At 49.1% G+C, this 18,359-nt stretch overlaps 1 long non-coding RNA gene across 1 annotated transcript; it reads left to right on the top strand.

Moving 5' to 3' along the window:
• The first annotated feature begins 1,345 nt into the window (after window positions 1-1,345).
• On the top strand, window positions 1,346-16,470 carry LOC146338469 (uncharacterized). Its single transcript, XR_014784758.1, has 6 exons — window positions 1,346-1,557; window positions 4,443-4,686; window positions 6,658-6,738; window positions 14,149-14,250; window positions 15,801-15,889; window positions 16,173-16,470. It is a non-coding gene; the product is annotated as an uncharacterized LOC146338469 (long non-coding RNA).
• The last annotated feature ends 1,889 nt before the right edge of the window (window positions 16,471-18,359 follow it).

Raw genomic sequence — 18,359 nt, 5'->3', positions numbered from 1 at the left:
TGCCACTGTTCGATAGTTTGAACATTCTTTGGTGCTTCCCTTTTTTGGTATGGGGATATAAGTTTATTTTTTCCAATCCGTTGGCCATTCTTGTGTTTTCCAAATTTGCTGGCATATGGCATGCATCACCTTGACAGCATCATCTCACAAGATTTTAAACAGTTCAGCTGGGGTACCGTCATCTCCTGTTGCCTTGTTATTAGCAGTGCTTCTTAAGGCCCATTCAATCTCACTCTTCAGGATGTCTGCCTTTAGCTCACTGACCACACCGTCAAATCTATGCCTGATATTATTATCCTTCCTATACAGATCTTCCATATATTCTTGCCTCCTTTTCTTGATCTCTTCTGCTTCTGTTAGGTAGGGACGGCAGAGAATTCTGCCACGGATTCCAGTGAGGCCGAATGCAGTAGCATTCCCCGGAATGAATTCCCCGGCTCCCCGGAATCTGTGGCAGAATGTCCTCCTGCCCCCCCGCCCGCCCCGTGGAACCCCCTGGGACGGCACTTACCTGGGGCGGATGCGGAGGCGGCTTCGGCGGCAGGTGCGGTGACGGTGGTGTGGCTAGGGATGGCAGAGAATTTCTCCCCGAATCTTTGGGAGGCCAAGCGCTGACGCATTCGGCTCCCCGAAGTTGGTTGGGAAATTCTCCGCTGGCCACCCTCCCCCCCGGGATGGGACTTAACTTTGGCGAATGTCCCTCTCAGCGGCGGGTCCCGGATTCTTTAGAACATCGGATTCGTCGTTCACCACCAGCACCATCGGCTGCTAACCGTCCTTTCGGCTTTGAGCTAGCTGTGTCATCACTAGGGATGGGGGAGAATTTCTCCCCAAAACTTCGGGGGGCTGAGTGCCAATGCATTCAGTCCTCCGAAGGTTCGGGGAGAAATTCTCCGCCACCCCCCCCCCCCGGGATGGGACTTACCTTTCACGAATGTTGCTCCTGGCGGCGGTTCGGCAGGTCTTTGTCAGGGGCGGGGGCGGCAGCCAGTCTTTTGACCGGCTGCTGCCGCTGCCATTACAAGAAAAGTAAAAAAACCCAATGCCTCTGTGATAAGCTACATAATGATTAAATAAAGATTTACGTAGACTACAGCAAAAATAAGGGCAACGCAAATAGCGTTGCCCTTATTTTCGCCGTAGTCTATGTAAATCTTTACGTAGACTACAGGGACCAAATAAGGAACGCGAATGGCAGCTCCCTATGGGGGCCGCCATTTGCATACGCGCTTTTTTTTTAAAGTCACCTGTGATAGGCTACGTGATGATTAACGTAGCCTATCACGGCTGACTTTGCAGATCTAGCCGTGATAGGCTACGTAAATCGTTACGTAGCCTATCACGGGGCTTTTTTTTTCTTTTACTTTTCTTTTGAAGTTCACGGCCGGGGAGACGGGGTGCTTCTCCCCAGCCTGAATTTCGGCTGGGTGAGGTGGGAAGCCTCCCCCCCAGCCTGAATTTCAGCCGGGCGAGGCGGGAAGCCTCCCCCCCCGGCCTGAACTTCGGGGGGAGAAGCGAAGCGCCTCCTCCCCACCGCGAAGCAAGCTGCGAGACCAGGTAAGTGACTTTCGTACATCCCTAGATCACACCTGGGGCTAGTTGAATTTATCCTCTGTTCCTTCCCAGTAGCATTTTGACCATCTTCCGACCTGGGAGTCCCATCTTCTGATGGTATACCAACATATCTCTGGTTGTACTGATCCATTTAGTTTTCATGGCAAGAATACTGGGGTGGGTTGCCGTTTCCTTCCCCAGGGATAGTATTTAGTCTGACCTCTCTGCCATGACCTTCCCGTCTTGGCTATCCCTTCACGGTTTACCTCATGACATCACTGAGGTGCTCAAGCTCCAGCACCACGACAAGGTAACAATCTCCCATACATCCCTAGATGTATTGTATTCTTTTATTTCTAAATTTGCATAGATACGTATCGATTAGCTCAAATCCCTGCCCATCCTGTAGCTCACTGCTTGATCCCGGGCCAGTCACATTCTCTCTCATTGCAACTTACTTCATAGGGTTGCTGTGAGTATATGAAAGGGTGAAATACTAGTATTACTACTACCATCACCACCAATCATCATCAACATCATCCAAGGTTGAGCCCTTTGAGCTTAGCCCCACCACACACAGGTGAAACACTGTCCCTGTGCCATGAGCCCCAGCTGTCAGGCCTTCCAGTGTGCAGATGATTCTGACGAATAAGAGGCACAGGATACTTCCTTAGGAGTAGGACAATGAGTACCTTATTCAGGGCCCTCCCAGCCAGAGGACATGGCTCAAGGCATGAGTCTCTGACAGAACCTCTATCTCCCCAGCTTCTCAGAAGTCTCAGGCTACAAAATTTTTTGGGGGGGCTTTAACACTCCAGTCAGCTCCTCTAGGAGGGGAGGAGCTGACCAGACTAAAGGCCTCATCGGCCTATATAAGGCTTCAGTAGGTTTTCCTGCTGAGACAACATCGTCTTATTAGGAGAGAGGTCCAGCCAGCAGGACCCACGTCAAGCTTTCTAAGGTCCTCCCTCCTTCCCTCTGTTTGCCTTCCTGCCTTGCTCTTGCTACCAGCTCCCCCTGCAAGACTAAAGGGACCACAGTATGGGTCACCCTGAATGCTGTGAGAAAGTTTTGCATTTGGAAGCATTGCTTGTGAAGCAGACCATGGCTGGCTCTATCCCTCATTCAGGAGGAGCATCGAGGAGTCTACCTTTATTGCAGGAATGGACAACTTCTGGCCCTCCATTTGGTTTGGCCTACAACTACCATCAGCCCTAGCCAGTGGTGAGGGATGATGGGAGTCATAGGCCAAAACATATATGCAGCCACAAGTTGCTCATTCCTGATTCACTGTGACCATAGCTCAGTGGTAGAGCATATGACTTTGTCTGCAAAACCTTTGTCATCTCTAGGGTTCAGGTCCCCTGGCATCTCCAGCTGAAAGGATTGGGTAGCGAGCGAGTGAGGGGAACAAGACTGCTACTGCCAGTCAGACTAGCCAATTCTGGGCTAGATGGACCCATAGTCTGACCTGGTAATAGGCAGCTTCCTAAGCCAGCTGCTGAACTGATGGCAAAGGCAAAATCTTATTCCAGGGATTTCCTGGATCTCCACTCAGTCCCAACACTAGAAAGCTCAGAGCAGATTCTGTTGGCTTCCCTGTACTGATCAAGTCCATGCACTTAGTTCCACCAGTGACATAGGATCTAGTTCTCCCAGTCCCAGTTATTGCATAAGAGCATGAGCTACTTTGATGGCAAGAGAATCGGGCTTCCCCCGATATCATCCAGTGAATGCTGCATCTGCCCATCAACTTTCCTAGCTCGTCCTGCATGGGCAGGCTGCCAAAGAAATCCACCTTGCTCATGTAACACACATGCATACTGTGCAAGTTGGTTGGAAGCAACTTCCCAGCCTCATAGAGAGCTCTGAAACCCCATCCAACATCTATTGTTCAAATAACAGAAGTGCAGCAGTCTCATTGAAGGCAATCAGGGAAGCGGTAATTAACACAGCGGGACCTCCCAAAATGAAGCATGTTCTCTAGAGGGGCAGGATGGTAGGAGGGAAACAGGCTGTTTTGAAGAGCTGCACAGTAAGGGAGATAACTTTCTTTTTTAAACTGAAGATGCGCTTTTTTTGCCACTTTACTCCTCCTTTTCCTAATTAGCAATTATGAATGCCTGCTTCTCTTTTCACACACACCCTCCCTGCCCTTTGCCCACCCTCCCTTCTGCTGAATCGCTCATGGAATCCACCTAAATTCAAACACCCTCCCCCCCACACTTCTTCTCCTTCTATAACAAATGCAATTTCTCTAGTCTACATAAGGATATAAGATGAGCCCTGAAGGATTAGACCAGAGGTCCACCTAGTGCACGCATAAACATCAATATGCAGATGACACCCAGATCTACTCCTTTTCTTCAAATTCCAATAAAGCAGGGAGGGTGCTAAATAATTGCGTAGAATAGATTGTGTCTTTGGCTGGCTGAAGGCCAATAAACTGAAGCTCAATCCAATTAAGATGGCACTGTTTGTAGGTAGTTCATCTGCCAGGTAAGTGGTGTTAACCCTTTTCTAAATGGGTTTGCATTGCCTCTAAAGGGTCATGTGTTCTCAGTGGTCCATCTTTGACCTTTCCCATTGACAGCACAAGTAACCACTGTGGCCCAGAGTGCCTTTAGCCAGCTTAAGCTGGTATACCAACTATGGGCCTATCTTGACAGAGAGAGCTTTGCTTCATAGAATCATGGAATCATAGAATAGTAGGGTTGGAAGGGGCCTATAAGACCATCGAGTCCAACCCCCTGCTCAATGCAGGAATCTAAGTCAAAGCATCCCTGACAGATGGCTGTCCAGCTTCATCTTGAATGCCTCCAGTGTGGGAGAGCCCACCACCTCCCCAGGTAATTGGTTCCATTGTTGTCTTGCTTCTTGTTGTCTAGAAGTTTTTCCTGATGTTCATCCAGAAACTTGAGCCCATTGTTCTGTGTCCTGCACACTGGGATTATTGAGAAGAGATCCTGGCCTGCCTCTCTGTGACAACATTTCAAGTACTTGAACAGCACTTCAATTGCCCATGCTGTGACCCCCACTATCTGTTGTATGTGGGGCTGTCTTTAAAAATGGTCTGGAAACAATCATTAGTTTAGAATAAAGCTCTAAGACTGCTGACTGGAACTACATGAGGTGAGCATAACATGCCAGTGTGTCGCCATATTTGTTGGCTTCCCAGTCCATTTCCAGGCCCAATTCAAGCGGCTGGTTTTGATCTTTAAGGTCCATCACAGTTTGGGACCAGGGTACCTGAAGAACTGCCTCTCTCTGCATGTAGCTATCTGGGCCTTGAGATCTTCTTTGGAAGGCCTTCTCTGAGTGCCCCACTGAGCGAGGTGTAGTACTCCACTCAGTACCACAGAACAGAATACCACTGAATGGCTACAGAAAAGAAGGGCCTTTTTAGTCGTGGTGTCCTAGTTGTGCAATGCCCTCCCTAGAGGGGCTCACCTGGCACCTACTTTGGTATGACTTTGATGCCAGGTGAAGTCCTTTTCATTTCCCCAGGCCTTTTAAACTGCTTTAGCTTTACACTGTTTTTTGTTTTGTTTTTTAACTCTTAGGGGCCGTTTTTATGTGGTATTTATGCAGTATTGTTTTTCTCATAATTGAATTTAAAATAGGGATGTATGGAAGTCCCTTACCTGATCCCGAAGCTTGATTCGCGGTGGGGGGGAGGTGCTCTGTCCCTCCCCCCAAAATTATGGCTGGGGGGGAGGTGCCCCATCCCTCCCCCCAAATTCTGGCCGGGGGGGAGGCGCCCTGTCCCTCCGGCCGCGAATCCTCCTGTCCTGCTGGGACGCAAATGATGGCGGCCGTAGCCGCCGCCATTTGCGTCCCTGCAGTCAGCTGTGATAGGCTACGTAAATGTTTACGTAGCCTATCATGGCTGAGTGAAAAACAAAACAAAACTGTGCATACGCAAATGGCGGCGCCCATGGGCGCCGCCATTTGTGTTCCTTATTTTGGCACGCGTAGTCTACGTAAACATGTACGTAGACTACGGCAAAAATAAGGGGAACGCTATTTGCGTTCCCCTTATTTTTGCCATAGTCTCCGTAAATGTTTACGTAGACTACACGTGCCAAAATAAGGAACGCAAATGGCGGTGCCATGGGCGCCGCCATTTGCAAACGCACGTTTTTTTTTTTCTTCCACTCAGCCATGATAGGCTATGTAAACATTTACGTAGCCTATCATGGTGTTTTTTAAAAATCTAGCCATGATAGGCTACGTAAATCTTTATGTAGCCTGTCACTTTTTTTTTTTTTAACTTGGAAATGGTGGCGGTGGCAGCCGGTCGGAAGACTGGCCACCGCAGCCAGCGCCGAACCGCCGTGGGGGATGCAAATAGTGCCCGCTACGCAATTTGTGTTCCCCTTTATTTTTGCTGTCATAGTCTATGTAAATATTTACATAGATTAAGATGGTAAAAAGAAGGAACGCAAATGGCGGCGGCCATAGCCGCCGCCATTTGCGTACGCGTTTTTTTTTTTTAAACCCACCCAAACATGATAGGCTACGTAAAGATTCATGTAGCCTATCACGTCATGTGTGGTTTTTTTTTAACCTAGCCATGTAAATCTTTACGTAGCTACGTAAATCTTTACGTACGTAAATCTTTACGTAGGCTACGTAAATCTTTACATAGCCTATCACGTCTTTTTTTTTTTTTTTACACAAGCCTGGAAATGGCAGTGGTGGCAGCCGGTCGGAAGACCAGCCGCCACAGCCGCCACTGCCGGAGCCGCCGCTGGAGCTGCTGCCACCGCCCAGAAGATCCACCACAGCTAAGTCTCGTCCCAGGGGGGATCCACGGGGGGGGGGTGGCAGGCCGTTCCGCCACAGAGTTCGGGGGGCCGAATGCACTGGCATTCGGCCTTACTGAGATCTGTGGCAGAATTCTCTGACATCCCTACATAGGCTACATAAATATTTACATAGCCTATCACGGAGGAAATGGGAATGCAAATAGCGTAGGGGACACCATTTGCGTCCCCACTTTAGCCATGATAGGCTACGTAAATATTTACGTAACCTATGACGGGCTACCATAGGGACGCAAATGGCGTCCCCTACTCAGGACACCCTTTGCATCCGCAGCAGCCCGGCAGCAGCTGGAGCTGTCGCCGCCGCCACTGGAGCCACCGCCGGAGCCAAAGCCGCAGCTGGAGCCGCCGCCAGGTAGGCTCCATTCTGGGGGGCTTTTGCGGGGTGGTGGGGCGGGTTGCTCTGTTCTGCCACGGATTCTGGGGGGCCGAATTCACTGGAATTCGGCCCCCCTGGGATCCATGGCAGAATTCTCTAACATCCCTAATTTCAAGTAGAGGTGGACGAAAGTCACTTACCTGTCCTCGAAGCTTGTTCGCGGTGGGGGGGAGGCGCTTCGCTGCTCCCCCCGCGAAGTTCAGGCCGGGGGGGGAGGCTTCCCGTCTCGCCCGGCCGAAATTCAGGCCGGGGAGGAGGCGCCTCGCCTCACCCGGCCGCGAACTCCAAAGTTAAAAAAAAAACAAAACGCCCCCGTGATAGGCTACGTGACGATTAACATAGCCTATCATGGCTAGATCTGCAAAGTCAGCCGTGATAGGCTACGTTAATCGTCACGTAGCCTATCACGGGTGACTTTAAAAAAAAGAAAAAGCGCGTACGCAAATGGCGGCCCCCATAGGGAGCCGCCATTTGCGTTCCTTATTAGGTCGATGTAGTCTACGTAAATCTTTACGTAGACTACAGTGACCAAATAAGGAATGGGAATGGCGGCTCCCTATAGGGGCCGCCATTATCCGTACGCACTTTTTTTTTTTTTTAAAGTCACCCATGATAGGCTACGTGACGATTCACGTAGCCTATCACGGCTGACTTTGCAGATCTAGCCATGACAGGCTACGTTAATCATCACGTAGCCTATCATGGGGGCATTTTTTTTTCTTTTATTGGAATGGCGGGGGCGGCAGCCGGTCGAAAGACCGGCTGCCGCTCCCGCCCCGGATGAACACCCGCCGAACCACCGGCCGGACCCGCCGCCGGGAGGAACATTCAGCAAAGGTAAGTCCCATCCCGGGTGGGTGCGGGGTGCGGGGGCGGTACGGAGAATTTCTCCCTGAAACTTGTTTGGGGGGCTGAACACGTTGGTGCTCGGCCCCCCGAAGTTTCGGGGAGAAATTCTCCGCCATCCCTAATTTCAAGACCTGCCAAAAGTTGTGTGAATTGCAATTGCACAAATAGTGGAACCGGGGGGGGGGGAGATTTCAAATTGCTACCATTTTTTTTAAAAAGGAGAAAATCCGTGTGCCATCTTGACTCACTGCAGAGTGAGTCAGCACCGGGAGAGTGAAGCAGAATGAAATCCATGCAGCCAAAACTGAAAAAAATCTGTCAAACCTCACCCCCCGCCCCTGGAACCCTTTAACATCCCTAGTCATGAATCACCTGGAGTAGTTCATTCATTATAGGGTTGCCTGTAGTGTAAGGAAGTAGTGGAGAAGCTGATACAAATCTTTCTGGAAACTGTGTTAGCAGGACAGAATATGGTGCTAAGAGTTGGCAATCTGGGAGTTTGAGAGAAGGAGAGAAATAGTTTGTTTCTCTGAACTTTTCTGAGACCTACCTGGAAATCATTATAGCTGCTCAATAACTGTGATCAGATCAGCTGACTTGCAAGCCCTCATCTCTTTCTGGGAAAGAAGTCACTTCTGGACTTCTTCTGCTGGCTTTAAATTATTCTCTCTTCCCATCCAGAGCATAGATTGTAAAAGAAAGAAATATTTTGCATGGCAATCAATGCTACTACAGTTGAATCAAGAATTATAGTCTACGAGTCACTAGACAGTCCATGTAGTTGAACCACAGGAGATATGAGCATGGAAATGTAATGGCCATCTTGATGACAATCTTACAATTTAGATCAGGAGTTCCCAAAGCTTTTGGTTCAGTGGACACAGTGGTGGCTGGTGACTCCAGTTCTGGAAGGGTTGTTATTTATTCTTGGCTTTAGTTACCACCAGCTAAAGCTCTAAAGGTGTTATCCAAGGTGCTGACCCCAATTGTTCACCACAGAGTTTTGGCTGGTGGTAACTAAAACACCAAAAGGAATCACTACCCCTCTGGAACCAGAGGCACCAGCTGCCACTGCGTGGACAGATTATTAATTTTGAGAGAATGCTGTGGGCACTGTCAACAAATGGCTGGCATGGAGGTTTGCCCATTCACAAAATGGCTGGCACTGTGGACATTTATGTCCATTTTCCAGAAGGCTAACTGGTGAGACAAAATAGAAAAGAAACTTGTCCCAGAACCCAACTACAATGCAGAGGTGGGGGCTGAGCTCCAAAACATAAGAACACTATTTTGAACACAAATAAATGTATCACTAAAGGATAGGAATGGCATGGGCACCTGATTCCCCTCTGGCCGAGCCACTGCTAGGGATGTACGAAAGTCACTTACCTTTTCGAAGGGTGACATTCGTGGTGGTGGGGAGGCGTGCCATCCCTCCCCCTGAAATTCTGGCTGGGGGGGGCACTCCGTCCCTCCCCCCCAAATTCTGGCTGGGGGGGCACTCCATCCCTCCCCCCCGAAATTCTGGCCGGGGGGGAGGCGCTCCGTCCCTCCCCCCCCCAATCCTGGCCGGCCGGCTCTGCAAATGGCGGCGGCCATAGCCACCGCCATTTGCGTCCCTGCAGTCAGCCGTGATAGGCTACGTAAATGTTTACGTAGCCTATCACGGCTGATTTAAAAGAAAAAGAAAAAATGCACGTACACAAATGGCGGCGCCCATGGGTTCCCCGCTACACTATTTGCGTTCCCCTTATTTTCGCCGTCTTAGTCTACGTAAATGTTTACGTAGACTAAGACATGCCAAAATAAGGAACGCAAATGGCGGCGCCCATGGGTGCCGCCATTTACGTATGCACGTTTGTTTGTTTTTTAGAATCAGCCGTGATAGGCTACGTAAACATTTACGTAGCCTATCATGGTGTTTTTTTTAAAATCTAGCCGTGATAGGCTACGTAAATCTTTACGTAGCCTATCAGGTTTTTTTTTTAATTGGAAATGGCGATGGCAGCAGCCGGTTGGAAGACCGTCCACTGCAGCCGCCACCGCCGAACCGCTACCGCACTGCCGCCGGAGCTGCTGCCGCTGCCGCCACCGCCAGGAAGATTCGCTGAAGGTAAGTCCCATCCCGGGGGGGGTGGGGGCGTGGCAGACCGTTCCGGCACCGATTTTGGGGGGCCGTATGCGCTGGCATTCGGCCTCCCCAAGATTCGTGGTGAAATTCTCTGACATCCCTAGCTGCTGCTCCTATTCCTCCCCTGCCAGTGCTCGGTAAGCAGCCCACACTCGCCCCAGCAGGCTCGTCGAGCTCTGTGGTTGCTATTTTTTGAAAAATGAAATGGTGACCGCAAAAATGGACATATTTCCATATGTGGAAATGTGCATTTTGCAAATGTGCGTATTTGCATATGTGCAAAAATGTGCATTTTCTCAATAAATATGCATTTTGTGCATATGCAATTATGTACATTTTTGCAATTGTTTTTCAGAAAATGGCTACTGCAGAGCTTGACAAGGCTGCCAGGGTGAGTATGGGCCGCTCGCTGAGTGTGGGAGGGGCTCGAGCATGGTCTGGGGACCAGCAAGTGGGGACCGGGGCTCGGCGGATGCCTGGAGAACCCAGACAGCGGTAGGTTCACACAGCCCTACTGAAGGGTGCCCCTTCACTTTTGCAACATCCCAACCTCCCAGTTAAAATTACTAATACATAAATAAAGCCAGTGTGGTTTAGTGGTTAAAGTGTTGGACTAGGACTGGGGAGGACTGGGTTCTGGATTGGTCCCCCCTCACCCATGAAGCTCAGTGGGTGACTTTGGGTCAGTCACTGCCTCTAAACCTAGCTTACCCTGTGAGGTTGTTGTGAGGATGAAATGGAGAGGAGGGGGACCATGCAAGCTGTCTTGGGTTCCTTGCAAGAGGAAAAATGGTGGGATACAAAAGTAACAAATAAATAAAATAAAATAAAAATCTTAAGAATTATAATAAAAATCAGGAATGGCAGGATGCCTAGCAGGGAGCAAGAATGGCATCCTTGGACACGTTGGAGACCACAGATCTAGATGGCTGCCAAAATCTAGGGTTGCTTTGGGTGTGGGATGTGTAGGGATGGCGGAGAATTTCTCCCCGAAACTTCGGGGGGCCGAGCGCCAATGTGTTCAGCCCCCCGAACAAGTTTCGGGGAGAAATCCTCCGCCCCCCCGCCCCCCGCCCCCCCCGGGACGGGACTTACCTTCCCTGAATGTCCCTCCCGGCGGCGGGTCCGGCTGGCGGTTCGTCCGGTGTTCGAGCGGGGCGGGAGCGGCAGCCGGTCTTTCGACCGGCTGCCGCCCCCGCCATTACAATGAAAGAAAAACAAACAAACCGTCCCCTGATAGGCTACGTGATGATTCACGTAGCCTATCACGGCAAGATTTGCAAAGTCAGCCGTGATAGGCTACGTGAATCGTCACGTAGCCTATCATGGGTGACTTTAAAAAAAAAAAAAGTGTGTACGGATAATGGCGGGCCCCATAGGGAGCCGCCATTCCCCTTCCTTATTTGGTCGCTGTAGTCTACGTCAATGTTTACATAAACATTGACGTAGACTACAGCAATTAAATAAGGAACGCGAATGGCGGCTCCCTATGGGGGCCGCCATTTGCGTACGCGCTTTTTTTTTTTTTTAAAGTCACCCGTGATAGGCTACGTGACGATTCACGTAGCCTATCACGGCTGACTTTCCAGATCTAGCCGTGATAGGCTACGTGAATCGTCACGTAGCCTATCAGGGGACTTTTTTTTTTTTTTTTTTTACTTTCGTGTTCGCGGCCGGGCGAGGCGGGAAGCCTCCTCCCCGGCCTGAATTTCGGCCGGGCGAGGCGGGAAGCCTCCCCCCCGGCCTGAATTTCAGCCGGGCGAGGCGGGAAGCCTCCCCCCCCGGCCTGAACTTCGCGGGGGGAGCAGCGAAGCGCTCCCCCCCACCGCGAAAAAGCTGCGAGAAAAGGTAAGTGACTTTCGTTCACCCCTAGGGATGTGGCAATCTGCACATTGTACTTGGGTGCGTGGGGAGGTGGGCCACCAACCTGCTTATCTTTAAAAAAAAGAAGAGTCATTTCCAAGTGAGCCTGCAGCACACCATTGAAGAAGAGGAGGAGGAAGAGGAGGAAGAGGGAGGGGGAAGGGGAAGTGGTGGTGGTGGTAAGTGCTTTGGCTTGGCTACCTAATTTCTGATTTCTTAATTCCCCTCCCAACTCCTTCCACCTAATTTCTGATTTCTTAATTCCCCTCCCCACCCCTGAAGACTTGCTGGAATAAAATTAGGGATGTACGAAACACCTACCTGGCTCCGCGCTGGGCAATCTGTGGGGGGGGGGAGGTGATCCATCCCTCCCTCCGGAATCCTCGATGGGGGGGGAGGCGATCCGGTCCTCCCCCCCAGAATCCTGCCCAGCTGGCTCCGCTCTGCGGCCAAGCTGCAGAGCCGCTGGCCAGCTCCGGCCACCCACAGCCGGACATCTGGCCACTGGGCAGCCCTGCAGGGACGCAAATGGCGGCTGTTGTAGTCGCTTCCATTTGCATCCCTGTATTGAGCAGTGATAGGCTATGTAAATATTTATGTAGCCTATCATGGCAGGACGAAAAACCCCAGTGATGCAAATGGCGGTAGCCGCCACCATTTGCATACGCTGGGTTTTTCCCCCCACCTGCCATGATAGGCTACGTAAATACTTATGTAGCCTATCACGGCCTCCGCAGGGACGCAAATGGCATCCCTGCGTTAGCCGTGATTAGGGATGGTGGAGAATTTCTCCCCGAAACTTCGGGGGGCCGAGCGCCAACGTGTTCGGCCCCCCGAACAAGTTTCGGGGAGAAATCCTCCGCCCCCCGCCCCCCCCGGGACGGGACTTACCTTCCCTGAATGTCCCTCCCGGCGGCGGGTCCGGCTGGCGGTTCGTCCGGTGTTCGAGCGGGGCGGGAGCGGCAGCCGGTCTTTCGACCGGCTGCCGCCCCCGCCATTGCAATGAAAGAAAAAAAAAAAAAAGTCCCCTGATAGGCTACGTGACGATTCACGTAGCCTATCACGGCAAGATTTGCACAGTCAGTCGTGATAGGCTACGTGAATCATCACGTAGCCTATCACGGGTGACTTAAAAAAAAAAAAAAAAGTGTGTACGGATAATGGCGGCCCCCATAGGGAGCCGCCATTCCCCTTCCTTATTTGGTCGCTGTAGTCTACGTCAATGTTTACATAGACTACGGCGAAAATAAGGGCAACGCTATTTGCGTTGCCCTTATTTTCGCCGTAGTCTACGTAAACATTGACGTAGACTACAGCAACTAAATAAGGAACGCGAATGGTGGCTCCCTATGGGGGCCGCCATTCGCGTACGCGCTTTTTTTTTTTAAAAAGTCACCCGTGATAGGCTACGTGACGATTCACGTAGCCTATCACGGCTGACTTTCCAGATCTAGCCGTGATAGGCTACGTGAATCGTCACGTAGCCTATCAGGGGACGTTTTTTTTTTTTTTTTTTACTTTCGTGTTCGCGGCCGGGCGAGGCGGGAAGCCTCCTCCCCGGCCTGAATTTCGGCCAGGCGAGGCGGGAAGCCTCCCCCCCGGCCTGAATTTTGGCCGGGCGAGGCGGGAAGCCTCCCCCCCGGGCTGAACTTCGCGGGGGGAGCAGCGAAGCGCTCCCCCCCACCGCGAAAAAGCTGCGAGAAAAGGTAAGTGACTTTCGTTCACCCCTAGCCGTGATAGGCTACGTAAGTATTTACGTAGCCCCTATCACGGCTATGAAGAGGACGAAGTGAATGGCGGCTGCAGGACGGCTGCCATTCGCAAAGCAGTGCAGATGGGAGCAGGTAAGTGCTCCGTTTCACGCGCCTTTCGTGGGTTGGGGGGGCAGGGGCTTCATTCCACAATGGATTTCGAGGGGCTGAATGCACTGGCATTTGGCATCACCAAGATCCATCGCGGAATTCTCTGACATCCCTAAATAAAACTCCTTAATTTGCTGCCATGAAATCAGGGCATCATAAGGCCAAAATCCCTATCTACTTCATGGGATACATAGAATGTGGAGTTCTGTTTCAGATGCTTGAGAGCAGCTATCCTGTTTTTGAATGTCCTCTCCTCTTTGTCTTAAGCATGTGATCAGTGTTGCCTTTTATCAGCTTGCATTATTCTAATCTTACATCGAGATGCAGTTCACTACACTGGTTTTTCCAGTACTTTTTGTGTCAGATGGGTCTGGACTTTTGGTTCTTATGTCATCGTGCAACTCCACCCCCGCCCTACCCGCCATTTAGCTGGCAATGTCTACTGCTCCATTTAACTTACAACAGGGTGCAGAACCAGAAGGCCACACCCCCTTCCAATGGCCACACCCCTTTCCATCCAACCACCAATCATTTGGGAGTTTTCTGGCTTTTGTGCAGTTTTTTCCCCATTCTAAAACAATGTGAAATGTCTCTCCTAAGGCTTAGTTACTGGCAGCCAGAGCTTTAAGCTAAATTATGCTGGAATGTTTGGAATTTTGGCCCTGCTCTTTTTGCCTTCAGCTCCATCCACCACTGGAACGGAATGTGACCCCCGGGAGCTTCTCCAAAATTGAATGCTGTCCTCAGGCTGAAATAGGTTCTGCACCCCTGCTTTACAATGTGGTAAGATTTGACAGCCTGCTGCTAAGTATTCATTCTGCTAAGTGGAACACTGGACATTTGCCCCAAAGTCCTGTTATTTACTTCACATGCCTTGCTGGTTTAGGGCACAATCCTATGCATGTTCAGATAGAAAAGAAGAGGAAGAGGAATAATAAGAAGAAGCCTACAACCCCCAGCATGCCCCAGCCAGCCAAGGCTGGCTCAGGAATGCTGGGATTTGTAGGCTTTTTCCCCCTATCTAAAGAGGCATAGGATTGCACCTTTGTCCAATACAAGTACAAACATAGGAAGCTGTCCTATACTGAATCAGTCAATTGGTTTGTCAAGCCAAGTATTGTCAACATTGAGTCTGACTGGCAGTGGCAATGGCTTTGCAGGGTGTCAAGTGGGTTCTTTCATAGGCCTACCTGAAGATGCTGGGGATTGAACCTAGGGCCTTCTGCACACAACACAGGTGTGTTATACCACTGAGCTACATCCCTCTATAGCAGAACATTTTCTGTTGTGACTATACTCCAGGGACACCTCCCCTCATGATAGACTTATTTGCCACACTCTTGTCTTGGGTTACTTTCCAAAAATGGCAAAGACTTAGATTTCTTGAAATCCTTTAACAGTGATGTGACATCTAAAAACTGTGCTGTATTATATAATAGTTTATTTTCTATTTATTCTTTAATTTATATTACCTCCCCACCCCTCTGTTTTCATATGGGATTGTATTTTGAAATAAAAATACAGGAAATAAAAGGAAGAACCTGATAATACACTCTGATCACCAATCCAGGAGAAAAAGAAATTCACTGATTATATCCTCAGTATATCGTAGGTAAGCTTGTGGGACAATTAGTGTAAAACATCATGAGAGGGATGTCATCAGAGTCCATGGGGGGTAGAGTCCAACGGACTCCTCCTTGCCTGCCCTCCCGGACCCCACTCATGGACCCACTTGGCAAGCTCTCTGTGGCTTGGTGCATACCCGACAGCTGCCCATCCTCCCAAGAGAGCCACCATTGTGCACAACAATAGTGGTTCAGGTGCTTATGGGTAGGTAATGTTACATACTTGGCAGCTGTTAAGGGCCTATTTATGCAACATTACAGGCATGAATGGAGAATTCATGCCTGTAATGTTGTGTAGATGGCCCCTTTACAGCCCTCAAGTATGCAACATTACCTACCTGGAAGCATCTGAGCCTCCATTGTTGTGCACAGTGGTGGCTCACCAGGGAGGATGGGCAGTCCTCAGGTGCTCTTTGGGCTGTGACAAAGCTTGTGTAGCACCATGAGCAGGGGTGGGAGGCAGCAGTGGCTCAGAGAGCACCTGATGAAGCCAGGTGGGGGTAGGTCTGTCCATCCCTACTATTGACAGAGTTTGACATAGCCAAATCATTGTCAGAAAGAAAGAAAGAAAGAAAGAAAGAAAGAAAGAAAGAAAGAAAGAATCTGTATTTGATTGGAATAGGAGCCAAATAAATTCCCCAATTTTTCTCCAAATATTCTGTAGGGATGTACGGACTGTGTAAAATCCGCTCCATCTGTGTTTTGCAGATTTTCAGGTGCCTTTCATTCCATCATCCACCCACAGATGAATGTGATTTTTTTTTTTTCATCATGCGGAAAAATACAGAAATAATTATGTAAGTATTTACATAATTTACCCCAGTATGTGACATTTAGTGTATTGTCCCCTATTCCATTCTACGTTTCCTCAGCAGAAACTTATCTATATTTCTATGGATTTATATGAGTAAATTCTGGGAAAGTAAAAAAATCATCCGAAAGTCCACGGACTCCACAGGGCCTGTGGGGGTCGCTCCGCAGTGGATTCCGTAGCTCAGATTCTTAGAAATCCGAGATCAGTTTAATCTGTCTTGAATTTCTCCAGCATCCCTAATTCTCTGTCATTTTCTTTTTGTGAAGGCTGCCATTTCCATCCACACAAAATGAACTGGAACAATGCTAGATCTGGGGCACTGTGGTTGTGGAGGATGCGAAATGGTGTCCAGGCTGCCAACACAGTTCCTGCTGCCACCACTTGAAGAAGAAGAGTTCACATGAAAATTGATATGCACAATGGTGCACATTTCTTCTAATGCACACATTTTTTTGCATGTCGTTTGGCACAATGCACACATGTTTGCAAGTGATTCTTCTAATATAATGCATTTTAGCTTTATTTTCATGAATAAAATGTGTGTGTGCATGGTTCCCCAACACAAGCATTCTTGTACACATTTTTATTGCACAATTTGAGATAACTCAGTTTTAGTTCACTTATTGGTTTGGAAATGCAACATTAAGTAACTTCACCAAATAAATTTCTCCATAGCCCTTAGTGCCTACAAAGCATCCTAATCAGTCTGACTGCTGACAGCACAAGTGCAGGACTTTGTTTTACATTCTGAACCAAAGACTCTAGTGGGGAACTGATGCTCAGCTTAGAATAGAAATGGATGGACTCAGCTCCATCTGGGGCTGTCCCTCGCTTGCTGAGGCACTGCCCACTTGCCGTGCCGCACAAGCCCCTCAACAGCTTGGCAAGCTACTGAGAAACTCATTCATGCCTGTAATGTTGCATAGCTTGCCCTTTTCAGCTGCAATCTATGCAACATTCCCTTCCCAGAAATGCCCAAGCAAAATGTGTCTTGTTGCACAAAATGGCAGCTTAGGGAAGGAGCGGGCATGTTGTCAGATGTTTGCAGACCGTGCGATGCTCATGGATGCGTCCAGTGAGTGCTGTGCAGTCTGCTAACAGGGGCCCAGGGGGCTGAGCAGGGGAGAGTCTGTTGGATTCCACCCTCATATCGAGCACCTACAATGTTCCTAGCTTAGAATGCATCCTTCATCCTAATGGGAGATGTCAGGCTCTTCCAAAACATGGCAGACTTTGAATATTTGATAACTAAGTTTCCTGATCTGCTTTTTGTACTGCAAGTTGGGATGCTGGAGGAATTTGATCTTTGTGAATGCTTATATGAAATGACATGATCTCCAACTCTCAGACTTTTATGTGGATCAGAATTTGCTATCGACCAGATTTCACACTTCTCCAAACATTGTCATGCAGTTGTTGGCAGTTTAAACATATTAAAATATGCATTTAAATACGTATTTTGAAAGGATTACAAAATGTGAATGAGGAATTTCAATGGAATTATAAATGTCACAGATCAGAAATACACAGAATCACCCGTTCCTAAATGAAATCTGAGACTAGTTACCATAATCTAAACTGTGACGTGGAGGGTATCAATTGATAGTTATGGACAGAATGAGTTTATGTGATACTAAACCAGCTGAGGAATTTGCAAGCTCGCGCCACACAACATTAAAAATTCACTCAGATCTCCAGATAGTTGGATGTGTACAAGGAAATGGCAGAATGATGGGGACAAGATTCAGGATTTAGAGGGTAAAGATGCTCATGATATTGTAATTTAGGGAGCAGCATCTGAGAGGTCATAGGATATTTTGGATTCCCTGATCTGAGTTTGGAGACAGTGTTCCAACCCCAGGGGCAGGGGGAGTGGACCTCCAACCTCTTCCCCCTCACAGCTGGCATGGAAAGAACTGCACTGATTACTCTCTGAGGTCAGTAACTTGACCTCAGAGAGGAGGGAAAGGGGGTGTTTCAGTGAGCAGGGAGGGGAGGAGACTAGAGAAGCCAGGATATGAGTTATTCTGAGCCTCAGCCAGCCTCCTTCCCTCCCCCTCCAAAACACCTTTGCTAGATGGGAAAAAAGCAGGGTAGGAGGATGGGGAGGCAAAGATTACCTCCACCGCTCCTCCCATCTTGCATTGGATGATCATAAGCCTTCAGATTTGGGGGCTTCTGATAATCAAGTTAGTTAGGGAGTGGTCTACTGCATTCTTTATCAATCATTCCATATAGGAAGATAGGAAAGACCAGGGGCCACATACACTCTAGTTGATTGGGCCAAACTAGTTTCTCTTCCATATCATAGCAATCCACTATTCATTTCAGTAGAATTGTCATGGATCAGCAATGCCTTGTTCCATGAGTGGAAGGGAAAATAGAAAAAAAAAGTCCTCACATTCCTTTCCTGCATCCTTTTCTGCTGCCACCAAGAGGAAAACTATTTCTCA

This window comes from Heloderma suspectum, chromosome 9 (assembly GCF_057233095.1).
Source record: "Heloderma suspectum isolate Gila_16-S chromosome 9, 16-S_ref, whole genome shotgun sequence".
Taxonomy (NCBI): Eukaryota; Metazoa; Chordata; class Lepidosauria; order Squamata; family Helodermatidae; genus Heloderma; species Heloderma suspectum.
Note: the sequence above shows the minus strand (reverse complement) of the source record. Positions and strands in the feature narration are given on the sequence as shown.